Source organism: Garra rufa, chromosome 1, assembly GCF_049309525.1.
Source record: "Garra rufa chromosome 1, GarRuf1.0, whole genome shotgun sequence".
In the NCBI taxonomy this organism is placed as follows: Eukaryota; Metazoa; Chordata; class Actinopteri; order Cypriniformes; family Cyprinidae; genus Garra; species Garra rufa.
The window spans coordinates 92,387,146-92,414,602 of NC_133361.1; the positions used below are offsets into that span (position 1 = coordinate 92,387,146).

Genomic DNA, 27,457 nt, shown 5'->3' on the forward strand with positions numbered 1-27,457 from the left:
GTGCTTTGTGACCTGTCGTCTGCACTGTTGTTCTTCGATGAAGCATCTTCCTTAACAACATGCAAGATAGCTGGGTGCTTGAATGAACAATCTGGATAAGATGTCTTTTTTCTACAGTCCTTGGACATATGACCTGCTGTCAGACACCCAAAACAAAGGCCGTTCTTTTTCAAGAACTGAATTCTTTCTTTCAGAGGCTGCTCTCGAATCTTGTTGCACGCACTCAGTGCATGGTTCTTCTGACAGTAAAGACAAGGACTTTGAAATACACTTGTTGACTTGGCTGCAAAAGGTTTCTTTTCAGGTTGGCTTTTACTGACATTATTTTCGGTAGTAGACACATTCACAGCAAAGCTACTTCTTTTAAACTCACTTTTTCTAATGCTTGGTTGCTTTTTTAAGCTGTTCCGACTACTTGAAGTGGAGTCCAGGATATCTCCAAACAGCGGGTCATTGGCCACCTTTGCTTGTCGGTACACATATTCCACTAAATCAGGAAACCTGGCTCTTTTTCTTGTTCTTTCTTGAATGTCATAAGCATAACTTCTCCATCTTTCTTTCAGTTTGAATGGAAGTTTGGATAAAATGGACTTCATATTGGTAGGATTGTTCATTTCGTCCATGTAATCCACATCATTTATTGTGTTACAACATCCAACCAAGAACAAAGCAAAAGCATTCAATCCTTTTCTGTCTTCCGGCTTAATCTGAGGCCATTCCATAGCCTTCTTGATGTAAGCTGTAGCGATGGTCATTTCATCTCCATAGTGATGATCAAGCAGTTCCCTGGCTTCTTTATAAGCTCTGTCGGGTTTCATATGCTCACAGCTCCGAATGAGATCAAGTGGCTCTCCACTCGTGAACTGTTCAAGATAGTACAGTCGGTCCTGATGACTGTCTGTCTTACTGTCGATAGCATGCTCGAAAGCCCTTATAAAAGATCTGTAAGTCAGAGGATCTCCTGTAAATGTGGATATGTCTCTTTGAGGGAGTTGAGACAAATTCTGTTGTTTAATGAGCATCTCAGTGACTTCATTTTGACGCTGTAGCACTTCGTGCAGGCTATCTGTAGAAAAATCAGTGTGATCATGCTGATTAAGATGTGGCGTGCTGCTGACAGCATCAAACCTTGACGATGACTTTCTTCTATCTGAAGCGCCAACTTCAGTGGCTGGCTCTGGATTGAATGTAAGGGATGTCTTACCAGCTCCACGACACACATGATCATCTACCTCGTGTTTTTCTTGTCTACAGATAAGGGGTTCAAATCTGGGTCCTGAAGGTAGCTCTGATAAATCACGTTTAGATTCATGAAAATCTTCAAATTCTTCGTACACCTTCAGTTTGGCGTCTGAAGCAGCAAGCTCAGTTTCAAGCTCCAATTGCTCTTTTCTAATTCTCAAGCGAGTTTCTTCCTGTTCTATTGCTTCTCTCTTTTTTATTGCTGCAGCTTTTGCTAACAGTGCTTCACGTTCAGCTTTAATTCTCAGTATTGCAGAAGTAGTACTGGAAGTCCGGCTTACCACGGAGTTAGCTCTGGATACACTTTCATGTGGCCTAATATCATCTTCCTCATCTTTTAGGACATCTGCAATCCATTTGTTTGTGTCTTCTATAAACTGCTGAAATTCCGAAAATCTGTTCTCATAAGCCTCTTGATCCGCTTTCTTATCATCTTCATCTATTAACTCACACAACTCTTCATTAATCCGTTCGTACTGTTTTAAGAATCTTTCGAACCGTAGCAATTCTTCATCTTTAATGAAATTAACATTGTGTTCATTTTCCTTCAATTTGGCTAAATCATTCTTCTGTTTGGTTATTTGTGCCAACTTTCCCTTGCGTTCTCCTTTGAGCCTGCGTATTTTCTCCTCTACAGCCTTTTCTGTGGGCTTTGGCGCCCTCTTTTGGTCAACACACGCAGCTGCGCTTTCATCTGCCATGTTACTTTATACTCTTTACGGAAAACTATCACAATTCTCAGCTTCTAATCTTCTTATAAACACTCGTTTAAAAGAGTCACTGATGTGCAGGATTTATCTATGTCAAGTTCTATTACTTTCAGGATGCAATATCCAGTGACACTATCACTTTTAGACGATGGCTAATAGAGTCATGAAGAAAATATCAGACCTGTTCCAGGGAATGTCTCATTTAGCCGACGACTCTCTCTCGAGGTCAGCTACCTCTGGCTTTCTTTTGCTGCCACGTAGTCTCTGTCCGTATTTGTTAGCAGCCGCAAGCAGGTTTCCCTCAGATCGGCCCGTTCGATCAACGCTCCCTCGCCGACATAACGAGCGTCTCTTTTCTTCAGCGATCTTCTCACGCGGCTCTTCTTTCGACTTCGTCGAACAATCTTCCGAATTCACTCGATATTTGACAATGTCGAGCAGTCTTTTGACTTTAATGTGATTGCGTTAAGCCAACTCACTAGCCTAGGACTTCCGAGTTCTTTCGTACTCAAAGCAAAAAAGTCAGTGAATAAAAGTCTTGAATCCAAAGTTCTTCGTTTGACTGTTTAATTATAAATCTTAAAACAAAAACTTAGGATATTTACTTTTCTAACAAATTAACTTTCAGTTTTGCATAGGTCAAAAGACTGTGTTGCTCAAAGTCCAGTGGCTTCTGCCTGATTCGCGGGGTTCTATTTCTTTCATACTAAATCTAACATCCAATCAAATTACGTTATGCTACATCACTGGTTAATTGTTTACATTCCAATTTATATGTCTCATTTGCAACACAGGCTTTTTCTCAGATTTTACTAAATAAACTCAAAATATTATTACTTCCATAGAAATGGCTTCAACAAAGTATTTGAATATGAAATTACTACATGCAGTTACGATAGGGATAAGATTATTGTTTTGTTTGGTTTACAGTTAGTTGCATCCAATTATGCATAATTTACTGTTATTACTATAGTAACTACATATAGCATGTATTAATGACAATGTGAAATAAAGTACATTGTTAGTTAAAAGCTGTGGTTATACATTTGATAATCAATCTGAGAAAAACAAAAACAAAGAACATAGTAAGTACACTTTACTTAAACCATGGTTAATTTTTGTAAGGGATGTCTATATAACATTACATTTTCATTTAAATTATTATTTGCATCTGTGTTTATATAAATAGTAATCCATCTGCAAACACAAAACTTGATTACTACATTCACACATAGCAAAATCACATTAAATGTTAATTGGAAATGACAATGTCTACAACTAAACATATTTTTTAAATCCAAATCAAACTTTAAATAGAATAGATGTGTTTACTATGCAAAACTACAGGCAAATGGTGTTTTATATGTGAGATTATAGGCAAATCATGGAAACAAAACATGATTACTACACTTTCACCATAGTAAAAGCATGGTAAATTACTTGTTTATTTATAGTAAGACTGTGTTTACACTTAAAGAACGAGAAAACTGAGTTTAATAAGTACGATTACAGGCACAATTATGTTTAATATGTGAGATTTTAGGCAAATCATGGAAACAAAACATGATTACTACACTTTCACCATAGTAAAAGCATGGTAAATTACTTGTTTATTTATAGTAAGACTGTGTTTACACTTAAAGAACGAGAAAACTGAGTTTAATAAGTACGATTACAGGCACAATTATGTTTAATATGTGAGATTTTAGGCAAATCATGGAAACAAAACATGATTACTACACTTTCACTATAGTAAAAGCATGGTAAATTACTTGTTTATTAGTAAGACTGTGTTTACACTTAAAGAACGAGTAAACTGAGTTTAATAACGATTACAGGCACAATTATGTTTAATATGTGAGATTTTAGGCAAGTCGTGAAAAGGAAACATGATTACTACACTTTCACTATAGTAAAGCCATGGTAAATGACGACAAACACAAACGCAACGGTTTTTGTTGTTGCTGTTCATTCAGATTTTCATTTATAGTAAGACTGTGTTCATACAGTTGTAATCGATCAGCCAAAAACACAACATGGTTACTACGATTCACTATAGTAAAAACAAGGTAAATTGTTATAAGAAATGACTGCACTTACAGTTGAAACGCGTTTTTCCCCCATTTAAATCGAACGTAAGAACGTGTAAATAGACTTTAGAAAGTTAGATTACATTTAAAAGGTGTTTCATTATGGGCAATTCGCGAGTCAAAAGTTTGTGAACACAAAACACGGATGAACGACGGACGAAAACGTAACGAGTTACCAATTGAGAACATTGTAAACAGAGTGAAAGAAAGAAGAAAACATGTATTACTTACTTTGAAAAGTTATCCTATATTCCGTTCGTCTGATTTTTGAACCTGACTTAGAATGAAACTAAGCACGGTGAGTGGCTCTCAACAATGGAGCTCGAGCGATGCGATTGGCGCCTCGTCCATTCTCACAATGGACGGCGAGATCGGCGATTGGACGAGGAGACGGCCGCGGAAACCGACGATCCTGCTCCAGAGACACTGGGGCTGTCATGCAGCTGTTTACTTTTTCTTTTAGTTCTTCATCTCATTCAGCTTCTGGATGAATAACTTTTGTGAGAGGACCAAGTGACTTTAGGTTTTCACAAACAGGCTCTGAACATTTCTCTTTTTTGGGGGCTCTGTCATATATACAAGCTCAGAAGTCTTAGCAGAGTATGGTTTCGATCCATCGACCTCTGGGTTATGGGCCCAGCACGCTTCCGCTGCACCACTCTGCTCGCCTTGATGTAGAGCCCGTACACTGGTCTTTTCAACATAACTTGAATCTTGCACACATTTCTAACTTGTCTTGCAGCACCTGAGCACATATAAAAGTGACACAAGCTTAGCAGAGGATGGTTTCGATCCATCGACCTCTGGGTTATGGGCCCAGCACGCTTTCGCTGCACCACACTGCTCGTCTTGATGTAGAGCCCGTACACTGGTCTTTTCAACATCACTTGATTCTGGCACACATTTCTAACTTGTCTTGCAGCACCTGAGCACATATAGAAGTGACACAAGCTTAGCAGAGGATGGTTTCGATCCATCGACCTCTGGGTTATGGGCCCAGCACGCTTTCGCTGCACCACACTGCTCGCCTTGACGTAGAGCCCGTACACTGGTCTTTTCAACATCACTTGATTCTGGCACACATTTCTAACTTGTCTTGCAGCACCTGAGCACATATAAAAGTGAAATAGTCTTAGCAGAGGATGGTTTCAATCCATCGACCTCTGGGTTATGGGCCCAGCACGCTTCCGCTGCGCCACTCTGCTTGACTTGATGTGGAGCTCGTGCACTGGTCTTTTCAACATAACATGATTCTTGCACAAATTTCTAACTTGTCTTGAAGCACTTGGGCACAAATAAAAGTGAAACAAGCTTAGCAGAGGATGGTTTCGATCCATCGACCTCTGGGTTATGGGCCCAGCACGCTTTCGCTGCGCCACTCTGCTTGTCTTGATGTAGAGTCTGTGCACTGGTCTTTTCAACATAACGAATCTTGCACACATTTCTAACTTGTCTTGCAGCACCCGGGCCAATATAAAAGTGACACAAGCTTAGCAGAGAATGGTTTCGATCCATCGACCTCTGGGTTATGGGCACAGCACGCTTCCGCTGCGCCACTCTGCTTGACTCGATGTAGAGCTCGTGCACTGGTCTTTTCAAAACAACATGATTCTTGCACAAATTTCCAAATTGTCTTAAAGCACTTGGGCACGAATAAAAGTGAAACAAGCTCAACAGAGGATGGTTTCGATCCACCGACCTCTGGGTTATGGGTCCAGCATGCTTCCGCTGCGCCACTCTGCTTGTCTTGATGTAGAGCCTGTGCACTGGTCTTTTCAACATAACTTGAATCTTGCACACATTTCTAACTTCTCTTGCAGCACCTGGGCACATATAAAAGTGAAACAAGTTTAGCAGAGGATGGTTTCAATCCATCGACCTCTGGGTTATGGGCCCAGCACGCTTCCGCTGCACCACTCTGATTGACTTGATGTGGAACTCGTGCACTGGTCTTTTCAACATAACATGATTCTTGCACAAATTTCTAACTTGTCTTGAAGCACTTGGGCACAAATAAAAGAGAAACAAGCTTAGCAGAGGATGGTTTCGATCCATCGACCTCTGGGTTATGGGCCCAGCACGCTTCCGCTGCGCCACTCTGCTTGTCTTGATGTAGAGTCTGAGCACTGGTCTTTTCAACATAACGAATCTTGCACACATTTCTAAATTGTCTTGCAGCACCTGGGCACAAATAAAAGTGAAACAAGCTTAGCAGAGGATGGTTTCGATCCATCGACCTCTGGGTTATGGGCCCAGCACGCTTCCGCTGCGCCACTCTGCTTGTCTTGATGTAGAGCCTGTCCACTGGTCTTTTCAACATAACGAATCTTGCAAACATTTCTAACTTGTCTTGCAGCACCTGGGCACAAATAAAAGTGAAACAAGCTTAGCAGAGGATGGTTTCGATCCATCGACCTCTGGGTTATGGGCCCAGCACGCTTCCGCTGCGCCACTCTGCTTGTCTTGATGTAGAGCCTGTCCACTGGTCTTTTCAACATAACGAATCTTGCAAACATTTCTAACTTGTCTTGCAGCACCTGGGCACATATAAAAGTGACACAAGCTTAGCAGAGGATGGTTTCGATCCAACGACCTCTGGGTTACGGGAACAGCACGCTCCCGCTGTGCCACTCTGCTTGACTTGATGTATAGCCCGTACACTGGTCTTTTCAACATCACTTGATTCTGGCACACATTTCTAACTTGTCTTGCAGCACCTGAGCACATATAAAAGTGAAACAATCTTAGCAGAGGATGGTTTCAATCCATCGACTTCTAGGCCCAGCACACTTTTGCTGCGCCACTCTGCTGAAAGTCACCCCAGATGGGACTCGGACCCACAATCCCTGGCTTAGGAGGCCAGTGCCTTATCCATTAGGCCACTGGGGCTGTCAGGCAGCTGTTAACTTTTTCTTTTAGTTCTTCATCTCATTCAGCTTCTGGATGAACAACTTTTGTGAGAGGACCAAGTGACTTCAGGTTTTCACGAACAGGCTCTGAACATTTCTCTTTTTTGGGGGCTCTGTCATATATACAAGCTCAGAAGTCTTAGCAGAGGATGGTTTCAATCCATCGACCTCTGGGTTATGGGCCCAGCACGCATCCGCTGCGCCACACTGCTTTTCTTGATGTAGAGTCTGTGCACTGGTCTTTTCAACATAACGAATCTTGCACACATTTCTAAATTGTCTTGCAGCACCTGGGCACAAATAAAAGTGACACAAGCTCAGCAGAGGATGGTTTCGATCCTCCGACCTCTGGGTTATGGGCCCAGCACGCTTCCGCTGCACCACTCTGCTTGTCTTGATGTAGAGCCTGTGCACTGGTCTTTTCAACATAACTTGAATCTTGCACACATTTCTTACTTCTCTTGCAGCACCTGGGCACATATAAAAGTGACACAAGCTTAGCAGAGGATGGTTTCGATCCATCGAGCTCTGGATTATGGGTCCAGCACGCTTCCGCTGCGCCACTCTGCTTGACTTGATGTGGAGCTCGTGCACTGGTCTTTTCAACATAACATGATTCTTGCACACATTTCTAACTTGTCTTGAAGCACTTGGGCACAAATGAAAGTGAAACAGGCTTAGCAGAGGATGGTTTCGATCCATCGACCTCTGGGTTATGGGCCCCTCACGCTTCCGCTGCGCCACTCTGCTTGTCTTGATGTAGAGTCTGTGCACTGGTCTTTTCAACATAACGAATCTTCCACACATTTCTAACTTGTCTTGTAGCACCTGGGCACATATAAAAGTGAAACAAGCTTAGTAGAGGATGGTTTCGATCCATCAAGCTCTGGGTTATAGGCCCAGCACGCTTCCGCTGCGCCACTCTGCTTGACTTGATGTAGAGCCTGTGCACTGGTCTTTTCAACATAACTTGAATCTTGCACACATTTCTAACTTCTCTTGCAGCACCTGGGCACATGTAAAAGTGAAACAAGCTTAGCAGAGGATGGTTTCGATCCATCGACCTCTGGGTTATGGGAACAGCACGCTTCCACTGTGCCACTCTGCTTGACTTGATGTAGAGCTTGTGCACTGGTCTTTTCAACACAACATGATTCTTGCACAAATTTCCAACTTGTCTTGAAGCACTTGGGCACATATAAAAGTGACACAAGATTAGCAGAGGATGGTTTCGATCCATCGAGCTCTGGGTTATAGGCCCAGCACGCTTCTGCTGCGCCACTCTGCTTGTCTTGATGTAGAGCCTGTGCACTGGTCTTTTCAACATAACTTGAATCTTGCACACATTTCTAACTTCTCTTGCAGCACCTGGGCACAAATAAAAGTGAAACAAGCTTAACAGAGGATGGTTTCGATCCATCGACCTCTGGGTTATGGGAACAGCACGCTTCCGCTGCGCCACTCTGCTTGACTTGATGTAGAGCTTGTGCACTGGTCTTTTCAACATAACTTGAATCTTGCACACATTTCTAACTTGTCTTGCAGCACCTGGGCACATATAAAAGTGACACAAGATTAGCAGAGGATGGTTTCGATCCATGGACCTCTGGGTTATGGGTCCAGCACGCTTCCGCAGCGCCACTCTGCTTGACTTGATGTAGAGCTTGTGCACTGGTCTTTTCAACATAACATGATTCTTGCACAAATTTCTAACTTGTCTTGAAGCACTTGGGCACAAAAAAAAGTGAAACAAGCTTAGCAGAGGATGGTTTCGATCCATCCACCTCTGGGTTATGGGCCCAGCACGCTTCCGCTGCGCCACTCTGCTTGCCTTGATGTAGAGCCTGTGCACTGGTCTTTTCAACATAACGAATCTTGCACACATTTCTAACTTGTCTTGCAGCACCTGGGCACATATACAAGTGAAACAAGCTTAGCAGAGGATGGTTTCGATCCATCGACCTCTGGGTTATGGGCCCAGCACGCTTCCGCTGCGCCACTCTGCTTGTCTTGATGTAGAGTCTGTGCACTGGTCTTTTCAACATAACGAATCTTGCACACATTTCTAAATTGTCTTGCAGCACCTGGGCACAAATAAAAGTGAAACAAGCTTAGCAGAGGATGGTTTCGATCCATCGACCTCTGGGTTATGGGCCCAGCACGCTTCCGCTGCGCCACTCTGCTTGTCTTGATGTAGAGCCTGTGCACTGGTCTTTTCAACATAACGAATCTTGCACACATTTCTTACTTCTCTTGCAGCACCTGGGCACATATAAAAGTGACACAAGCTTAGCAGAGGATGGTTTCGATCCATCGAGCTCTGGATTATGGGTCCAGCACGCTCCCGCTGTGCCACTCTGCTTGACTTGATGTATAGCCCGTACACTGGTCTTTTCAACATCACTTGATTCTGGCACACATTTCTAACTTGTCTTGCAGCACCTGAGCACATATAAAAGTGAAACAATCTTAGCAGAGGATGGTTTCAATCCATCGACTTCTAGGCCCAGCACACTTTTGCTGCGCCACTCTGCTGAAAGTCACCCCAGATGGGACTCGGACCCACAATCCCTGGCTTAGGAGGCCAGTGCCTTATCCATTAGGCCACTGGGGCTGTCATGCAGCTGTTTACTTTTTCTTTTAGTTCTTCATCTCATTCACCTTCTGGATGAACAACTTTTGTGAGAGGACCAAGTGACTTCAGGTTTTCACGAACAGGCTCTGAACATTTCTCTTTTTTGGGGGCTCTGTCATATATACAAGCTCAGAAGTCTTAACAGAGGATGGTTTCAATCCATCGACCTCTGGGTTATGGGCCCAGCACGCATCCGCTGCGCCACACTGCTTTTCTTGATGTAGAGTCTGTGCACTGGTCTTTTCAACATAACGAGTCTTGCACACATTTCTAAATTGTCTTGCAGCACCTGGGCACAAATAAAAGTGACACAAGCTCAGCAGAGGATGGTTTCGATCCACCGACCTCTGGGTTATGGGCCCAGCACGCTTCCGCTGCGACCACTCTGCTTGTCTTGATGTAGAGCCTGTGCACTGGTCTTTTCAACATAACTTGAATCTTGCACACATTTCTTACTTCTCTTGCAGCACCTGGGCACATATAAAAGTGACACAAGCTTAGCAGAGGATGGTTTTGATCCATCGAGCTCTGGATTATGGGTCCAGCACGCTTCCGCTGCGCCACGCTGCTTGACTTGATGTGGAGCTCGTGCACTGGTCTTTTCAACATAACATGATTCTTGCACACATTTCTAACTTGTCTTGAAGCACTTGGGCACAAATAAAAGTGAAACAAGCTTAGCAGAGGATGGTTTCGATCCATCGACCTCTGGGTTATGGGCCCAGCACGCTTCCGCTGCGCCACTCTGCTTGTCTTGATGTAGAGTCTGTGCACTGGTCTTTTCAACATAACGAATCTTCCACACATTTCTAACTTGTCTTGTAGCACCTGGGCACATATAAAAGTGAAACAAGCTTAGCAGAGGATGGTTTCGATCCATCGAGCTCTGGGTTATAGGCCCAGCACGCTTCCGCTGCGCCACTCTGCTTGTCTTGATGTAGAGTCTGTGCACTGGTCTTTTCAACATAACTTGAATCTTGCACACATTTCTAACTTCTCTTGCAGCACCTGTAAAAGTGAAACAAGCTTAGCAGAGGATGGTTTCGATCCATCGACCTCTGGGTTATGGGAACAGCACGCTTCCGCTGCGCCACTCTGCTTGACTTGATGTAGAGCTTGTGCACTGGTCTTTTCAACATAACTTGAATCTTGCACACATTTCTAACTTGTCTTGCAGCACCTGGGCACATATAAAAGTGACACAAGATTAGCAGAGGATGGTTTCGATCCATGGACCTCTGGGTTATGGGAACAGCACGCTTCCGCTGCGCCACTCTGCTTGACTTGATGTAGAGCTTGTGCACTGGTCTTTTCAACATAACATGATTCTTGCACACATTTCTAACTTGTCTTGCAGCACCTGGGCACATATACAAGTGAAAGAAGCTTAGCAGAGGATGGTTTCGATCCATCGACCTCTGGGTTATGGGCCCAGCACGCTTCCGCTGCGCCACTCTGCTTGTCTTGATGTAGAGCCTGTGCACTGGTCTTTTCAACATAACTTGAATCTTGCACACATTTCTAACTTGTCTTGCAGCACCTGGGCACAAATAAAAGTGAAACAAGCTTAGCAGAGGATGGTTTCGATCCATCGACCTCTGGGTTATGGGCCCAGCACGCTTCCGCAGATGGCTAAAAGCTGGAGTCGGGAACTTGCGTTGGTGGTATAGTGGTGAGTGTAGCTGCCTTACAAGCAGTCGACCCAGGTTCGATTCCCGGCCAACGCATTTGTTTTGGCTCTGGCTGACGTTGAAGCAGAACTCCTTCTGTGACCTCTGTCAGCACCAAAATCTTTTGGATGAGTCGTTCAGCAGCAGCAAAGAGCTGGGTCTCCCCATCGGGGAATCGAACCCCGGTCTTCCGCGTGACAGGCGGAGATACTGTCCACTATACTAACGAGGACTAACGAGCTGTACCCGCTGGTCTTCAGCCCCCAGCCGACTTGACTTCACCGACATCAGCATAAGGAGCCACTACTCCATGAAAAAAAACAAATCAACCTGCCTTGATCTTATTGAGTCTCCCAATATCTTGAATGCTACACATTACAGGGGGTCCTCATTTGGACCACTTTACTATTATTACTATTTTTTTTTTTTACTTTTCATAATGGGAACATGAAAAAAAGGATGGGAAATCATGTGGCAGTAACATCGCATTTACGTGGATCATATCGCCCACTGCTAGAATTCTACCACTGAATCACCAATGCTCGGAAAGGAGGGAGAACGTTTGGAATTAACACCGCATTTACGAGTATATTGCCCACTGCTAAACTTCGTCAACCTATAGATAAAGTGAACAAGTTTTATAGGCATTTGACGAATATAGACGGACTAATGAGTTTCTGAAAAGATTCGGCAGGGAACGGGGGTTGGTCGGTATGCAAAGGTTGGAGCTCCTTCAAGTAAATCAGGATTCAATTTAAAGAACCTTACACACATGCAAGCACACACACAACTTAATTAAAAGGACTCCGTTCCTGCATTGGCCGGGAATCGGACCCGGGTCTCCCGCGTGGCAGGCGAGAATTCTACCACTGAACCACCAATGCTCGGCTGGGAGAACTTCGGCCTTCACATTGCCCTGGATTTAGTAATGGTGCGTAATTGTTACACGTCAAATCCAGGGAAAGGGGGGTTGGGTCAATATGCAAAGTTTGGAGCTCCTTCTAGCAAATCAGGCTTGGCCTTCAAGGCTCATTTTAAAGAATCCCACACACATGCAAACACACACCCCTTACTTAAAAGAACTCTGTTCCTCCATTTGCCCGGGAATCAGAGCCAGGCCTCCTGTGTGGCAGGCGAGAATGGATGATGGAAGAGACTTTTTAACTTTTACTCCTCCCATTTGGAGTGAGGGGGAGATGAAAATCTTATCGGCACCCTAGATTACCCTTTGTGAGTATAGTGGTTTACCACAGGGAGCGCACATGCTCCAGCGCATGGGCACACAACTCGAGTTTCTCTTCATAGACGCATACATTTTTCGCCTTTTATTAAAGGTTTCCGTGGAGGGGAACCTTTCCGAGTGACCTGTATTTTTGGGTGCTCTGCTCACAGAAGAGCTGCACTGCAGTTTCAATAGCTGACTAAATCTGACCACACACCAATGTGCATTGGAGCAGAGCGTGCTTTCTCGTGGACCGTGTTTGCAGCCTTTGCGCTTCCTGTGTCGCAACTTCACGTTTTTTTTCAGCCAGCATGGAAAGACGGCACTCTCATGACATGATGGGATCCAAACCTTGGGCTTCAGCTACTTTGGCCCTTTCAGTGACTCATGTACTTCCAGCATTCTTTTCTGCTCACAACAGAGCTGTATTGGAGTGTCAAGAGTAAAACTGGCCACCAGCCAATGGGCGGTGGAACGAAGCGCGCCTCACCACGTTCTGTACTTGCGGCCTTTGCGCTTTCTGCGTCGCAGCTGCAGATTTCTTTAGCCCGCATGGAAAGACAGCACTCTCTCGTACATGACGGGATACAAACAAAGATGGCTTCAGCTCCTTTTGCCCTATCAGTGACTTGTGCATTTCAAGCATTCTTTTCAGATGGCTAAAAGCTGGGGTCGGGAACTTGCGTTGGTGGTATAGTGGTGAGCATAGCTGCCTTACAAGCAGTCGACCCAGGTTCGATTCCCGGCCAACGCATTTGTTTTGGCTCTGGCTGACGTTGAAGCAGAACTCCTTCTGTGACCTCTGTCAGCACCAAAATCTTTTGGATGAGTCTTTCAGCAGCAGCAAAGAGCTGGGTCTCCCCGTCGGGGAATCGAACCCCGGTCTGCCGCGTGACAGGCGGAGATACTGTCCACTATACTAACGAGGAACTGTACCCGCTGTGCGTCGCCCCCAGCCGACTTGACTTCACCGAAATCAGCATAAGGAGCCACTACTCCATGAAAAAAACAAATCAACCTGCCTTGACCTTATTGAGTCTCCCAATATCTTGAATGCTACACATTACAGGGGGTCCTCATTTGGACCACTTTACTATTATTACAATTTTTTTTTTTTACTTTTCATAATGGGAACATGAAAAAAAGGATGGGAAATCATGTGGCAGTAACATCGCATTTACGTGGATCATATCACCCACTGCTAGAATTCTACCACTGAACCACCAATGCTCGGAAAGGAGGGAGAACGTTTGGAATTAACACCGCATTTACGAGTATATTGCCCACTGCTAAACTTCGTCAATCTATAGATAAAGTGAACAAGTTTTATAGGCATTTGACGAATATAGACGGACTAATGAGTTTCTGAAAAGATTCGGCAGGGAACGGGGGTTGGTCGGTATGCAAAGGTTGGAGCTCCTTCAAGTAAATCAGGCTTCATTTTAAAGAACCTTACACACATGCAAGCACACACACACACACAACTTAATTAAAATACCTCCTTTCCTGCATTGGCCGCGGCAGCCGAGAATAGTTTAGCTAAACAGCCCTAAACCGTTTCCCATTCATTCTCAATGGTAGTGTTAAACCAATACGGATGCAATATTCTTTTGTCCACTGACGCTCTAGTGTCGCTCTTCCGTGTTTCGTCACCCCGGGAAGTTTGAAGTATAAATTTAATAAACAATTTGTGCCTCAAGTGTAGTTTTGTTTGCTATTACTGTGTTAATTACCGAGGTTTCTTTAATGACACATGATGAAGTTCAATAGCTTTTAAAAGGCTTGATGGACTGTTCCTGAACACATAAGAAAATGTTAACTTGACCCTAATAAACACTACAACTCTTTATTGTTTAATAATTGTCTGTATGTGGTCAGTTTCTACTATTTCATTATGTGTTATTTTGGTTTCTTGAATAAAACACAATTTAGTTCTAAAGTTTTTAAAGGGCTCAATGTACTATTCTAGAATAAGCAGGAAAACTTTTATTTAACATAAAGAACATACTACAAGTCTTTAAAGTATTATTACTGTTTTTGGGAGAAGGTGCTCTGTGACAATGCTCACCATAAATAATACTGATAATAATTATTATAATTATTATTTTAATTTGTAGACTAAATAAATGAGTGCACTTAAGACAGTAAACTGTTTACCTTTTACAGTTTTGGAAATGTCATTCTTAACATAACTCGTGGTAAGCTTTTCACCCAGAGTGAGATGCATGCTGCACTATTAATTTATTATTAAATAAAGCCTACACTGTAAATTTTTTCCAGGATTTCACAAGATATAACTGTAATATTTCACAGTTAATTACATTATTACCACTTCACAGGTTTTAACTGTGATAATTCACAAAATAATACCGTATTTAGACTTTTACTGTGAAAATAATGCAGGCACGGGGCTTTTACAAGAAACTACTGTGAATTCCGTCTTTTTCGAGTGGCACTGGCAACTGTGGCAGCATCATCAGAGCTGTCTGACGTGCGTGGTCTCATTCGGTGGATTCAGCGGTAAGTGTTTAAATGTGAAACTTTATCAATTTGATGACTGTTTTTTATATGATAGTGCATGTTATTTAAAAGTATATAAAAATTATAAGTATTTAAAAGCAGACTCGCGTCAAGGTTTAAGCGCGCAAATTTGAATGAATTCAAGCTTCACTTGCACGTTTTGCTTTGTTCTCTTAGTTATGTTGTGTTGCTTTTTGTTTTTTCATTTATTTAGTTAATTCTGTCACTGCTTGGATTGTGCGCACTTACTGGCCAGCTGCTTGCCCTCCTCTCGTTCTGGACTGCGATTGATGTTTGGTTCTCCATCCTGTTCTGCCTGCCTGCATGGACTGTACACGATGACGAACAGTGCATTATGATTGACTCTCGTCTGTTCCTGACCATCGTGTGCTACTTCCAGTGGTGCAACCGCTCGTCTGCTGCTTGATCTCCGTCTGACGGAATGTGTTGCGGCTTTCCTGGAATGTGCCGCTCGGATCGCTCTCTCGCTTGCTGATCCCGGCTTGATTATTCATAGTCCTCTCATCGTCCTGCTGACCTGCGGCTGGCGGCTCGTCTTCAGTTTATATTTTATAATAAATATTGTTTAAGCATCTAACTGCATTTGGGTCCTTTTCTATAGAAAATCGTGACAGTTTGCTGCCAGTTCAGGACCATGTTGATGTCTGACCTCTGCCTCATTGCTGTGTTCTACCTGTAAATAATTATATGAATTATGTGTATTGGTCACCCCTATACAACAACGTTTCACTTGAACGCTTGACAACTGGACAATGTTATGTTTATTACTGTATTTACTGATTTAGGAAATGCTCAACATTGAAGACATGTCAGAACTGCCTAGAAACCTTGTTATTTAACACATATTGCTAATACATTTAGATAATTTAATACATTGATGAAAAACTATTAGTAGCTAAGTTTGACTGTAATGCATGGTTGTCTGTTGTTGATTTGATGGTCATCACTTCCACTGCTGCTCTGAGCTCTGGATCGGCTCTGTCCGTGGTGCCGAAGCTCCACAGCTTCACAAATCAAGAATTAAGCCAGACCTGTAGCCTAATTAGCCTGATCACTGTCTGTATCTGATGATTTTCAATTAGGCTGGTTTGCAGAGATATGTACTATTTTCTCTGGGTTTTGGTGCAGCAAAGTCACAAGTCAAAAGTGAACAATAAGACACTAACATTCTGTTTTTGCACTTTATGCAATAGACACAGTAAGAATGGTACATACAAGGCAGAGGAAGTTAAGAGCAAAGAATTATCATCAAAGTGTTAAGCCAAACATAAAAAAATAAATAAAGATCAAGATTAAAACTTGTGCACAAGGAACATTAATTTGTGGGGGAGATTTTAATACAATCCTCAATTCAAAAATAGATACTTCTAAAGTGACAGAGAACTATGTAACTCCTATAGCAAGAAAACTTAAAGCTTTATTAAGAAATCTAGGACTGATAGACCTGTGGAGAAATTTTTTTCCCTAAAGGACACGATTATACCCATTACTCACACCCACATTCAAAATACTCAAGAATAGACTATTTATTTATATTTAATAAAGATCGACATAAGATAATTAAATGCAAAAAAAGGAACAATGGACCTATCTGACCATGATGACTAGTGGTTAAAAGAATGAGACATAAAAGAAGATTGGTTTAAATAGATTTGGTTTATTTACAAGGTTCACATAAAAGACTTTAAAACAACACGATAAAACGAGGTAAACGCTGTTAAAAGAATACAGTTCATTTGTCCATACCCTAAAAACAGTCCAAGAATCCCAGTGTGTTGATAAGTCCAATGTGAGTGTCCACCAGTGTATATACAATCCACAGAAAGTGTAATCCAAAGTTTGCAGGTGGTGAATGGAAAGGTGAGCTCTAAAATTAGCAACTCCTCAATCCAACAGTTTGGTGACTGTCCTTTGTTTGTCATGCTGCTCTCTTATACAGTTGTACTTCCTGCTTCCTGTCATGTGTCTAGTCACATGGCAGGCCAACCATCCATTTTTTAAAGACACACACTCACTTAAAATGTTAAGAGTAATAAAATGGCCTAAAAAACATGTAAAACACTTAAAACTCTATAATACATTTAAATGATTGTAATAAATCGAGCGGTAAAACACGTCTTTCTAAAAGCCAGCATATTATATAAATAGTGAAGAAAAGGCAAAAGCTTACCGCACCTGGTATTCCCAGGCGGTCTCTCATCCAAGTACTAACCAGGCCCGACGCTGCTTAGCTTCCGAGATCAGACGAGATCGGGCGCTCTCAGCACGGTATGGCCGTAAGCGAAGACTGTTCCAAAAAGTGGGCTATTTAAAGATCAGCCTCCGTAAAAGCCAGCATATTATATAAATAGTGAAAAAAAGGCAAAAGCTTACAGCACCTGGTATTCCCAGGCGGTCTCCCATCCAAGTGTAACAATCGGCCTTATCAGCCGAGTTACAAGACTAAAATGCGGTTAGATTTAACTGTGAGAGATGACTAGTGGTTAAAAGAATGAGACATAAAAGAAGATTGGTTGAAATAGATTTGGTTTATTTACAAGGTTCACCAGTGTGTTGATAAGTCCAATGTGAGTGTCCACCAGTGTACATAGAATCCACAGAAAGTGTAATCCAAAGTTTGCAGGTTGTGAATGGAAAGGTGAGCTCTAAAATTAGCAACTCCTCAATCCAACAGTTTGGTGACTGTCCTTTGTTTTTCATGCTGCTCTCTTATACAGTTGTACTTCCTGCTTCCTGTCATGTGTCTAGTCACATGGCAGGCCAACAATCCATTTATTAAAGACACACACACACTTAAAATGTTAAGAGTAATAAAATGGCCTAAAAAACATGTAAAACACTTAAAACTCTATAATACATTTAAATGATTGTAATAAATAGAGCGGTAAAACACGTCTTTCTAAAAGCCAGCATATTATATAAATAGTGAAGAAAAGGCAAAAGCTTACAGCACCTGGTATTCCCAGGCGGTCTCCCATCCAAGTACTAATCAGGCCCGACGCTGCTTAGCTTCCGAGATCAGACGAGATCGGGCGCTGTCAGCGCGGTATGGCCGTAAGCAAGGGATGCTCCAAAAAGTGGGCTATTTAAAGATCAGCCTCCGTAAAAGCCAGCATATTATATAAATAGTGCAGTTTTAGCTATGTGTTCTTTAAAAGTCAATTGGTCATCAAAGATTACACCAAGATTTCTGGCTGAAGTCGATGGGGTAATTGTTGATGAACCTAACTGGATGGAGAAGTCATGTTGTAAAGTTGGAGTGGCGGGAAAGACAAGGAGCTCAGTTTTAGCTAGATTGAGCTGAAGATGGTGTTCCTTCATCCATGCAGAGATATCCGCCAGGCAGCCAGAGATCCTTGCAGCTACTGATGGATCATCTGGTTTGAAAGAAAGATAGAGCTGTGTGTCATCAGCATAGCAATGGTAGGAGAAGCCATGTGCCTGTATGACGGGGCCCAGAGATGTAGTGTATATGGAGAAGAGGAGGGGTCCAAGAACTGATCCCTGAGGAACCCCAGTGACCAGTTGATGAGTTTTGGAAACCTCCCCTCCCCAGGCCACTCTGAAAGACCTACCAGAGAGATAGGACTTGAACCAGCGAAGTGAAGTCCCTGTGATGCCCAACGATGAGAGGGTAGACAGAAGGATCTGGTGATTTACCGTGTCAAATGCTGCAGAAAGGTCCAGTAAGATGAGTACTGATGATTTGGAATCAGCTTTTGCAATCCGCAGGGCTTCAGTGACAGACAGTAGTGCCGTCTCAGTTGAATGGCCACTCTTGAACCCTGACTGGTTAGCATCCAATAGGTTGTTCTGTGAGAGAAATAAAGATAGCTGGTTGAAAACAGCTCGTTCCAATGTTTTTGCTATGAACGGAAGGAGAGAGACAGGTCTATAGTTGTCTATGAGTGAAGTGTTAAGTGTAGGTTTTTTGAGCAGTGGGGTTACCCGGGCCTGCTTAAATGTAGTGGGGAAAGTGCCTGTGAGAAGAGATGTGTTGATGATGTGTGTGAGCGCTGGTAGGATTGTAGGGGAGATTGCTTGGATAAGGTGTGAGGGGATGGGGTCTAAAGGACATGTCGTCGGATGGCTGGAGAGGAGAAGTTTGGTTACTTCTGCCTCAGAATGGGGATGGAAGGAGAAGAGGGGAGTTTCAGCCGTGGGTGTGGTCAGTTTTAGTTCCTGTATGTGTGGAGCTGAGAACTTATTACTGATAGATGTAGTTTTGTCTGTAAAAAATGTGGCAAAATCATCAGCTGTTATAGAAGTGGTGGGAGGTGGTGGAGGGGGACAGAGCAGTGAATTAAAAGTTTTGAAAAGGTTGCGTGTGTCCGGAGCATTGTTGATCTTGTTGTGGAAGTATGAAGATTTGGCAGTATGGACATGGGTAGAGAAAGATGACAGCAGAGACTGATACATACTCAAGTCAGATGGATCCTTAGATTTGTGCCATTTTCTCTCAGCTGCCCTAAGTTTGGACCGATGCTCACAAAGAACATCGGATAGCCAAGGGTTGGAAGGAGCAGCCCGTGCTGGCCTGGAGGAGAGAGGGCATATTTCATCTAGGCAAGAAGTAAGAGTGGAACATAACGTGTCGGTTGCTGCATTAGTATCCAGAAATGTGAAGTGGGTAGGAGAGGGAAGAGAGGAGGATATTGATGAAGAAAGAAGGGAGGGTGAGAGAGAGCGTAGGTTTCGTCTAAAAGTAACGGGTAGGGGGTGTGGGGGTGCACAAGTAGCAAGATGTAGGTTTAGTGTAATGAAGAAATGGTCAGAGATGTGAAGGGGTTTGACCACAATGTCGTCAGAAGTACAGTTTCGTGTGTAGATGAGATCAAGTTGGTTGCCGGATTTATGAGTGTATGCAGTGGTAGTGCGTTTTAGGTCAAATGAAGCAAGAAGTGAATGGAAGTCTGCAGCATAGGGTTTGTCCAGATGCATGTTAAAATCTCCAAAGACTAGAAGTGGGCTGCCATCTTCTGGAAAAGAGGATAGCAGCCCATCCAGTTCTTCTAAGAAGATGCCAAGTTGACTAGGAGGGCGGTAAATGACCACAACATGGAGTTTGATAGGAGATGTTATAGTGATTGTATGAGATTCACTTAAAACTCTATAATACATTTAAATGATTGTAATAAATCGAGCGGTAAAACACGTCTTTCTAAAAGCCAGCATATTATATAAATAGTGAAGAAAAGGCAAAAGCTTACAGCACCTGGTATTCCCAGGCAGTCTCCCATCCAAGTACTAAGCAGGCCCGACGCTGCTTAGCTTCCGAGATCAGACGAGATCGGGCGCTCTCAGCGCGGTATGGCCGTAAGCGAAGGCTGCTCCAAAAAGTGGGCTATTTAAAGATCAGCCTCCGTAAAAGCCAACATATTATATAAATAGTGAAGAAAAGGCAAAAGCTTACAGCACCTGGTATTCCCAGGCGGTCTCCCATCCAAGTGTAACAATCGGCCTTATCAGCCGAGTTACAAGACTAAAATGGGGTCAGATTTAACTGTGAGACATGACTAGTGGTTAAAAGAATGAGACATAAAAGAAGATTGGTTTAAATAGATTTGGTTTATTTACAAGGTTCACCAGTGTGTTGATAAGTCCAATGTGAGTGTCCACCAGTGTATATACAATCCACAGAAAGTGTAATCCAAAGTTTGCAGGTGGTGAATGGAAAGGTGAGCTCTAAAATTAGCAACTCCTCAATCCAACAGTTTGGTGACTGTCCTTTGTTTGTCATGCTGCTCTCTTATACAGTTGTACTTCCTGCTTCCTGTCATGTGTCTAGTCACATGGCAGGCCAACCATCCATTTATTAAAGACACACACACACTTAAAATGTTAAGAGTAATAAAATGGCCTAAAAAACATGTAAAACACTTAAAACTCTATAATACATTTAAATGATTGTAATAAATAGAGCGGTAAAACACGTCTTTCTAAAAGCCAGCATATTATATAAATAGTGAAGAAAAGGCAAAAGCTTACAGCACCTGGTATTCCCAGGCGGTCTCCCATCCAAGTACTAACCAGGCCCGACGCTGCTTAGCTTCCGAGATCAGACGAGATCGGGCGCTCTTTTTTTTTATTTTATTTATTTATTTTTTTTTATTGAAAATTTAAAACAATACAGGTTACTGTACAATCATTGGTTTTGCTTCAAGAATTACAGAAACTCTCTGCATTTGATTGAAATACACAAATACATTCAATAAAAGTAATACATTCTATCAGGGTTCTAAAAAAGACATCTCCAGTCCCATGTCCTCCAAGACCTTTAAAACCCCTTGTGTAAAAGTTTTAGAAAAAACATTCGGCTTTTCTTCAGTTTTGAAATAATAAAACAAACATTGTACATATTTCTCAAGTTTTCTTTTAAAAACATACCACACATCCATTACATAATTCTCTTTCTTTGCCATTAACCTTCTTTCCCATATTGCACTCTTCATTAACATCACCAGTAAATTTATACATTTCTTGTTTTTACATTGCTTTTCAAATCCCAACATAAAAACTCTCAACCAATCAAAATTTTCATTCCCCTCTCCACTTAAATTTAAAATCATATTCTCACATTTCTTCCTAAAATCTTCTAATTTACTGCAATAGAAAAACAAGTGTAAGAAATTTTCTTCCCCGTCTTTACACACTTGGCATACAACACTTTCTTCCATTCCGATCTTGTTTAAAATAACATCAGTAAAAACCACTTTGTGTCGTATAAAATACTCCAAGTTTTCCAATTTAGCTTGTACTAATTTGCCATTTATATTTCCCCAAATACCTTTTTCTTCTACATTGTCAAATTTTTTACACCAATATTCATTGGCAACAGGTTTCTTAAAAACAACATCTCTAAAAAAACAATAAAAATTCTTGACAGTACATTCTTTCAAACCATACAAATTTTCTCCCACTCTCAAATATATATCTTTCTCTTGTTTCTCTTCTTCCATATTCTCTATTCTTCTTATCCATTCTTTAGGTATAGCAGTCTTGAGCATTTCATACTTGGTTCTAATATCATGCCTATTAAAATCTTCCTTTGCTTCTTGCATTGCATCTACTATAAATTGTTCTGGTAAAAAACCTTCTTTGAATTCATACAACACATCCCTCACCTTAGTAATTCCCACCTCCCACCATTTCTTAAAAAATATTTCTCTTCGCTGGTTTAAAATGCGGTTGTTTTGGAACAAAGGCTGATTTAAAATGCTTTCTCTTCCTTGAAGGTTATAATGTACATTGGTTAAAATTTTGCCCCATGCTCTCAACAATTCTTTATAGAATTCCGGCATCCCTTCCATCATCCAATTTTTGGTCCTCATCCATAAAATGCTATCTCCCAGATTAAAATTGCTACACTTATTTAAAAAATATCCCATTGTTCTTTTCCATGCCACATTGTTCCCCACGTCTAAGTATTTTTTTTATCATTTTTACTCTTAAACTGTTTTTTCTTTGTTCTACATCCATTACTCCTAAACCTCCTTTATCCACTTGTCCTATTAGAGTGTTAAAAGCAATTCTTGATGGCTTCCCCTCCCATAAAAAACCTAAAAAGCATTTTTTCAGCCTTCCTTCCATCCACATCGGCATTGAAGATGTATATAAAACATACCACAACTTTGAAACCATTAAAACATTCAAAACTAAAACCTTCCCTTTTATAGTTAAACCCATCCTTCTCCAAAAAATAAGTCTCCTTTCAATCTCTCCTAAAATATTCTCCCACATAGTTTCTTCTGCCTTCCTCTCATCCTTCCCCATTAGAACCCCCAGAATTTTTGTTTCCTTTGTTTCCTTAAAATTAAAATGCTCTGCTAGCTCTCCCACATTTCCTAATCTCATATACATTGTTTTGTCCTCATTTACTTTCGCTCCTGATGCTAAACAAAATGTTTGTACAATTTTCATTACCCTTTTTACATCCCCCACTCCTTTGACCATCAGTGTTGTGTCATCTGCATATTGAAAAATTTTATTTTCTTCACCCTCTATTTCTATTCCCTTTATTCTATCATCCTGCATTACTGCAAGGCCCAAAGGCTCAGCCACTAGAGAATATAGAAGTGCCGACAATGGGCATCCTTGCCTTATCGAACGTGTAATTCTAAAGCATGGTGTTAAAAATCCATTACATTTTACTTTTGTTATCGCCCCTTTATATAAAATCTTTATCCATTTGATAAAATTATCTCCTAAACCAAACCTTTTTAAAACATCAAATAAAAAACCATGTTCTACCCTATCGAAAGCCTTTTCAAAGTCTAAACTAATTAAAAACCCACATTTTCCTTTTTCTTTAATGTATCTTAAACTATCTTTTATACTGAATGTTGTATCAGCTATGTCTCTGCCCTTTACTCCATATGCCTGATTTGTTTTGATTAAACCTGGCATTACTTCTTTCAACCTATTTGCTAAAACCTTTGCTAAAATCTTAAGATCCGTATTTAACATTGTAATAGGCCTATAATTCTTTAGTTCTGTTTTTTCCCCTCTTTTTTTATATATTATCTTCATTAATCCCATTCCCATTCTCTGATTTAGTTCCCCTTTTTTAAAAATCTCACCATATATCTCTTTTAAAGTATCAGATAAAAAATCTTTAAAAACCATATAAAACTCATTCCCCAGACCATCGATACCTGGACTTTTGTTCCTATTTAATTCACTAATTGCCCTTTTTATTTCTTCCACTTTTATTTCTTCATCACACTCTTTTTTTTCTGTTCCATTTACAGTAGTTTTTATTAGTTCCAATAATTCTAATTTCTCTTCTTCTTTGACCCCCTCTGCACTAAACAACTCTTCATAATACACTTTTATTTCTTTTAATATTTCTTCACTTGTAGTTACAATATCCCCATTTCTTCCCTTTATTCCTTTAATCATTCCTGCCCTCCCTCTAGTTTTCTCTAAGTCAAAGAAGAACTTTGTGCATTTTTCTCCTTCTACTGTATATTTTGCTTTACTTCTTATCTTTGCACCTTCGTATTTTTCCTCTTCTATTTCTTTTAACGCTCCAACTAATTCTTTAATTTTTTGTATGTCATTCCCATTTCCCTCTAACTCTTCCTTCAATTTTTTCCTTATCTCTCTTTCCTTATTTCTTTTACTTTTTTGTTTCAATGTACAATATTTTATTGTGAACTTTTTGATTGAATACTTGACATTTTCCCACCAAATTCTTTTGTCTTCTGCATACATTATATTTTCTTTTTCTTTTTCTATTATCTCTTTTACTTCTAAGACATAGTTTTCCTCCCTTAAAATCTCTGTATTTAAAACCCACACCCCCGGCCCTCTTTCAATTTGGTTCCAATCCATTCCCATAGAAATCATTTTATGGTCACTTAAGCTTGTTTCTTCAAATTTAATTTGACCAATAAAACCTTCCATGTTTCTAGTACATAAAATCAAATCTATTCTCGTTTTACACATAAAGTCCCCTACCAATTGTCTTCTACTATATTCTTTTGTATTCTCATTTCTTTCCCTCCATACATCCACTATATCATGTTTCTCCATCAAACCTTTCAGCTCTCTCCTTCCTTTATCTGATTTAAAGACCATACCCTCCGCCATATCCAACTTGCTAAAAACTGTATTAAAGTCCCCCATCATAATTACTTCTTTATACTTATTTAAAAATTCTCCTAGCACATTAAAAAATTCCCCCTTTTCATTTTCTTCTGTTGGTGCATGGATGTTTACTAATAAAATGATTTTCCCTTCATACTCCATTTCCACCATCATACATTTTCCTTCTTCATCTTTGAAAATAGTTTTACATTTTATTCCACTATTCCCTTTTATTAAAAAAGCAATCCCTCTGCCTTGTTTTTTCACTCCATTGTTGTACAGAATATCCCCATCCCATCTTTTTCTTATATCAGCCATAACACTTTCTTTCCAATTAGTCTCTTGAAGTAAAATCATATCATTCTCTTTGCACATTTCTTTCACTTTTTCAAATTTCTTTGTATCTAAAAGTCCTCTCGCATTAAAAGTAACAATTCTTAAAAACATAAAAAAGGTAAGAGAATTTTTAAAACCAATCATTTTAGTCCGTTTCTTCCAGATCCCTTAATATTTCATACTTGTTTGCACTTTCAATCACATCTTCTTTTAATACCTTTTTCCTAGCAGTCTCTATATTAGGTTTTACCTTAATTGCTCTTCTTCTTTTAGTTGATGTTCCTTGTTTCTCCTTTTCGCATTCCTCATCATTCCCTTTTACCCCCATTTCTTCCTTATTCCTTTGAGCCCCGATTTCTCCTGTGTCCAAGACATTATGTAAGCTCTCAGTCAGTTCTGATTGTGTCCATAAATCGCTGTCCCGTTTCTCCTCTGTTGAATCCTTGTTTCCTTGTTCTCGTTCCATCTCATCCATAACTCTTTGTACATTGTCTGTGATTTCCATTTGTGTCCAAGCACCATCATCCTGTTGAGGTTGCATTGTCTGTTTGTCCTTTACGTTCTGCTGCTGTTCTGCATCCTTTCTCATAATTATCTCATTTGCCTGTGTATCTGTTGTTCCCTCCTCTCGCTGTTTGTTGTCTCGTCTGTGCATCTGCACGTTTATTTGCTGACTTTCCTCCTCCATCCCTTCCTCCTCCTCTTCCTCACTTCCAATCCAACATTCACATTTATTTAAAAACTGTCTGCAATCCGGGCACTTTATCGCACTGCAGTCCCTCGCGAAGTGCCCCCTCTCCTCACATTTAAAACACTTAAAATCTGGACAGTCTTTCACCACATGTTCGGGGCTCATGCACAGCCTGCAGGTTTTAACCTGATGACTGTGCATCACCCTAAAATACTGTGGGCCCTCTGCTGTCTCTATTCTTGTGCTGTACGGGAGGGAGGCTACTTCCTTGGGGAACCTGGTTTTTACAAACCTTGTCCCATCTTCAATGTCTGTACCCGGATAGACTCTTCTTTTTATTGTTGAAAGGGGACAAACTCCCCAACCTTCCAATTTATCTAAAATTTCTTTGTCAGCAACATAAACGGGCAGATGCATAAACGAAACAACATAGTCTCTATTTTGCAGTCGTTTGACTTCACAGTTAATCCCTTTGATAGTCAATCCATCTGTTAATAATTCAGCATCTTCTTCCCGTTCGAGCGTTACCTCATATTCCTTTGTCTGTTTTGGTCTCACCGCCAGAATCCTTCCATCTCCGATCCGCTCTGTCACCGCTTTTATTACATCAATCGCCCTCGCCTCCATTGCTTGTCCTATTTCCACAGTAACTGTTGCTTCTTTCAAATAAATTCTTTTCCGGTTCTCTTTCCTTGCATCCTTCTCTGATTCTTTTCCATCTCGTTGTCGTTTACCCAGTCCGCTGTCACTCGCCCTCTGTCGTCCGTCCGCCATTGCCAGGTCTGTTTCCGTAGATCCGTCCATTGTTAACAAAAGAAAAAACGGGGGGAAAAAAAAACACAAAAAAACAAACAAAACAAAAACGCAAAGAAATTCCTCCCAAACAGCCCAGGCTGCTGGGAGGAAAACTTTAACCAAAAAAAAAGGCTACACTTATGAAATAAACAGTAAATTAACACAAAATCAGAGTCAAACAAACAAAAGTAGAGGAGAGCCTTTCTCTCCCAACTGCTGCCAACCACTTCCTGTTGCTCTCTAGCGCCTCAGGTGGGGGTATGGCCGTAAGCGAAGGCTGCTCCAAAAAGTGGGCTATTTAAAGATCAGCCTCCGTAAAAGCCAGCATATTATATAAATAGTGAAGAAAAGGCAAAAGCTTACAGCACCTGGTATTCCCAGGCGGTCTCCCATCCAAGTGTAACAATCGGCCTTATCAGCCGAGTTACAAGACTAAAATGGGGTCAGATTTAACTGTGAGAGATGACTAGTGGTTAAAAGAATGAGACATAAAAGAAGATTGGTTTAAATAGATTTGGTTTATTTACAAGGTTCACATAAAAGACTTTAAAACAACACGATAAAACGAGGTAAACGCTGTTAAAAGAATACAGTTCATTTGTCCATACCCTAAAAACAGTCCAAGAATCCCAGTGTGTTGATAAGTCCAATGTGAGTGTCCACCAGTGTATATACAATCCACAGAAAGTGTAATCCAAAGTTTGCAGGTGGTGAATGGAAAGGTGAGCTCTAAAATTAGCAACTCCTCAATCCAACAGTTTGGTGACTGTCCTTTGTTTTTCATGCTGATCTCTTATACAGTTGTACTTCCTGCTTCCTGTCATGTGTCTAGTCACATGGCAGGCCAACTATCCATTTTTTAAAGACACACACTCACTTAAAATGTTAAGAGTAATAAAATGGCCTAAAAAACATGTAAAACACTTAAAACTCTATAATACATTTAAATGATTGTAATAAATCGAGCGGTAAAACATGTCTTTCTAAAAGCCAGCACATTATATAAATAGTGAAGAAAAGGCAAA

General features: G+C 41.0%; 9 non-coding genes across 9 annotated transcripts; 3 read left to right on the top strand and 6 right to left on the bottom strand.

Annotated features, from left to right (window-relative positions):
* Positions 1 to 6,858: 6,858 nt before the first annotated feature.
* trnar-ccu (transfer RNA arginine (anticodon CCU)) lies at positions 6,859 to 6,931 on the bottom strand. Its single transcript has one exon. It is a non-coding gene; the product is annotated as a tRNA-Arg (tRNA).
* A 2,561-nt stretch (positions 6,932 to 9,492) lies between these two features.
* Positions 9,493 to 9,565, bottom strand: trnar-ccu (transfer RNA arginine (anticodon CCU)). The gene has a single exon. It is a non-coding gene; the product is annotated as a tRNA-Arg (tRNA).
* Positions 9,566 to 11,241: 1,676 nt separating this feature from the next.
* trnav-uac (transfer RNA valine (anticodon UAC)) lies at positions 11,242 to 11,313 on the top strand. Its single transcript has one exon. It is a non-coding gene; the product is annotated as a tRNA-Val (tRNA).
* Positions 11,314 to 12,069: 756 nt separating this feature from the next.
* On the bottom strand, positions 12,070 to 12,140 carry trnag-gcc (transfer RNA glycine (anticodon GCC)). The gene has a single exon. It is a non-coding gene; the product is annotated as a tRNA-Gly (tRNA).
* Positions 12,141 to 12,539: 399 nt separating this feature from the next.
* Positions 12,540 to 12,655, top strand: LOC141291215 (U5 spliceosomal RNA). The gene has a single exon (XR_012340298.1). It is a non-coding gene; the product is annotated as a U5 spliceosomal RNA (small nuclear RNA).
* A 505-nt stretch (positions 12,656 to 13,160) lies between these two features.
* trnav-uac (transfer RNA valine (anticodon UAC)) lies at positions 13,161 to 13,232 on the top strand. Its single transcript has one exon. It is a non-coding gene; the product is annotated as a tRNA-Val (tRNA).
* Positions 13,233 to 17,182: 3,950 nt separating this feature from the next.
* LOC141319045 (5S ribosomal RNA) lies at positions 17,183 to 17,301 on the bottom strand. The gene has a single exon (XR_012353323.1). It is a non-coding gene; the product is annotated as a 5S ribosomal RNA (ribosomal RNA).
* A 659-nt stretch (positions 17,302 to 17,960) lies between these two features.
* Positions 17,961 to 18,079, bottom strand: LOC141292228 (5S ribosomal RNA). The gene has a single exon (XR_012340470.1). It is a non-coding gene; the product is annotated as a 5S ribosomal RNA (ribosomal RNA).
* A 2,143-nt stretch (positions 18,080 to 20,222) lies between these two features.
* LOC141317868 (5S ribosomal RNA) lies at positions 20,223 to 20,341 on the bottom strand. The gene has a single exon (XR_012352220.1). It is a non-coding gene; the product is annotated as a 5S ribosomal RNA (ribosomal RNA).
* Between the last annotated feature and the right edge of the window lie 7,116 nt (positions 20,342 to 27,457).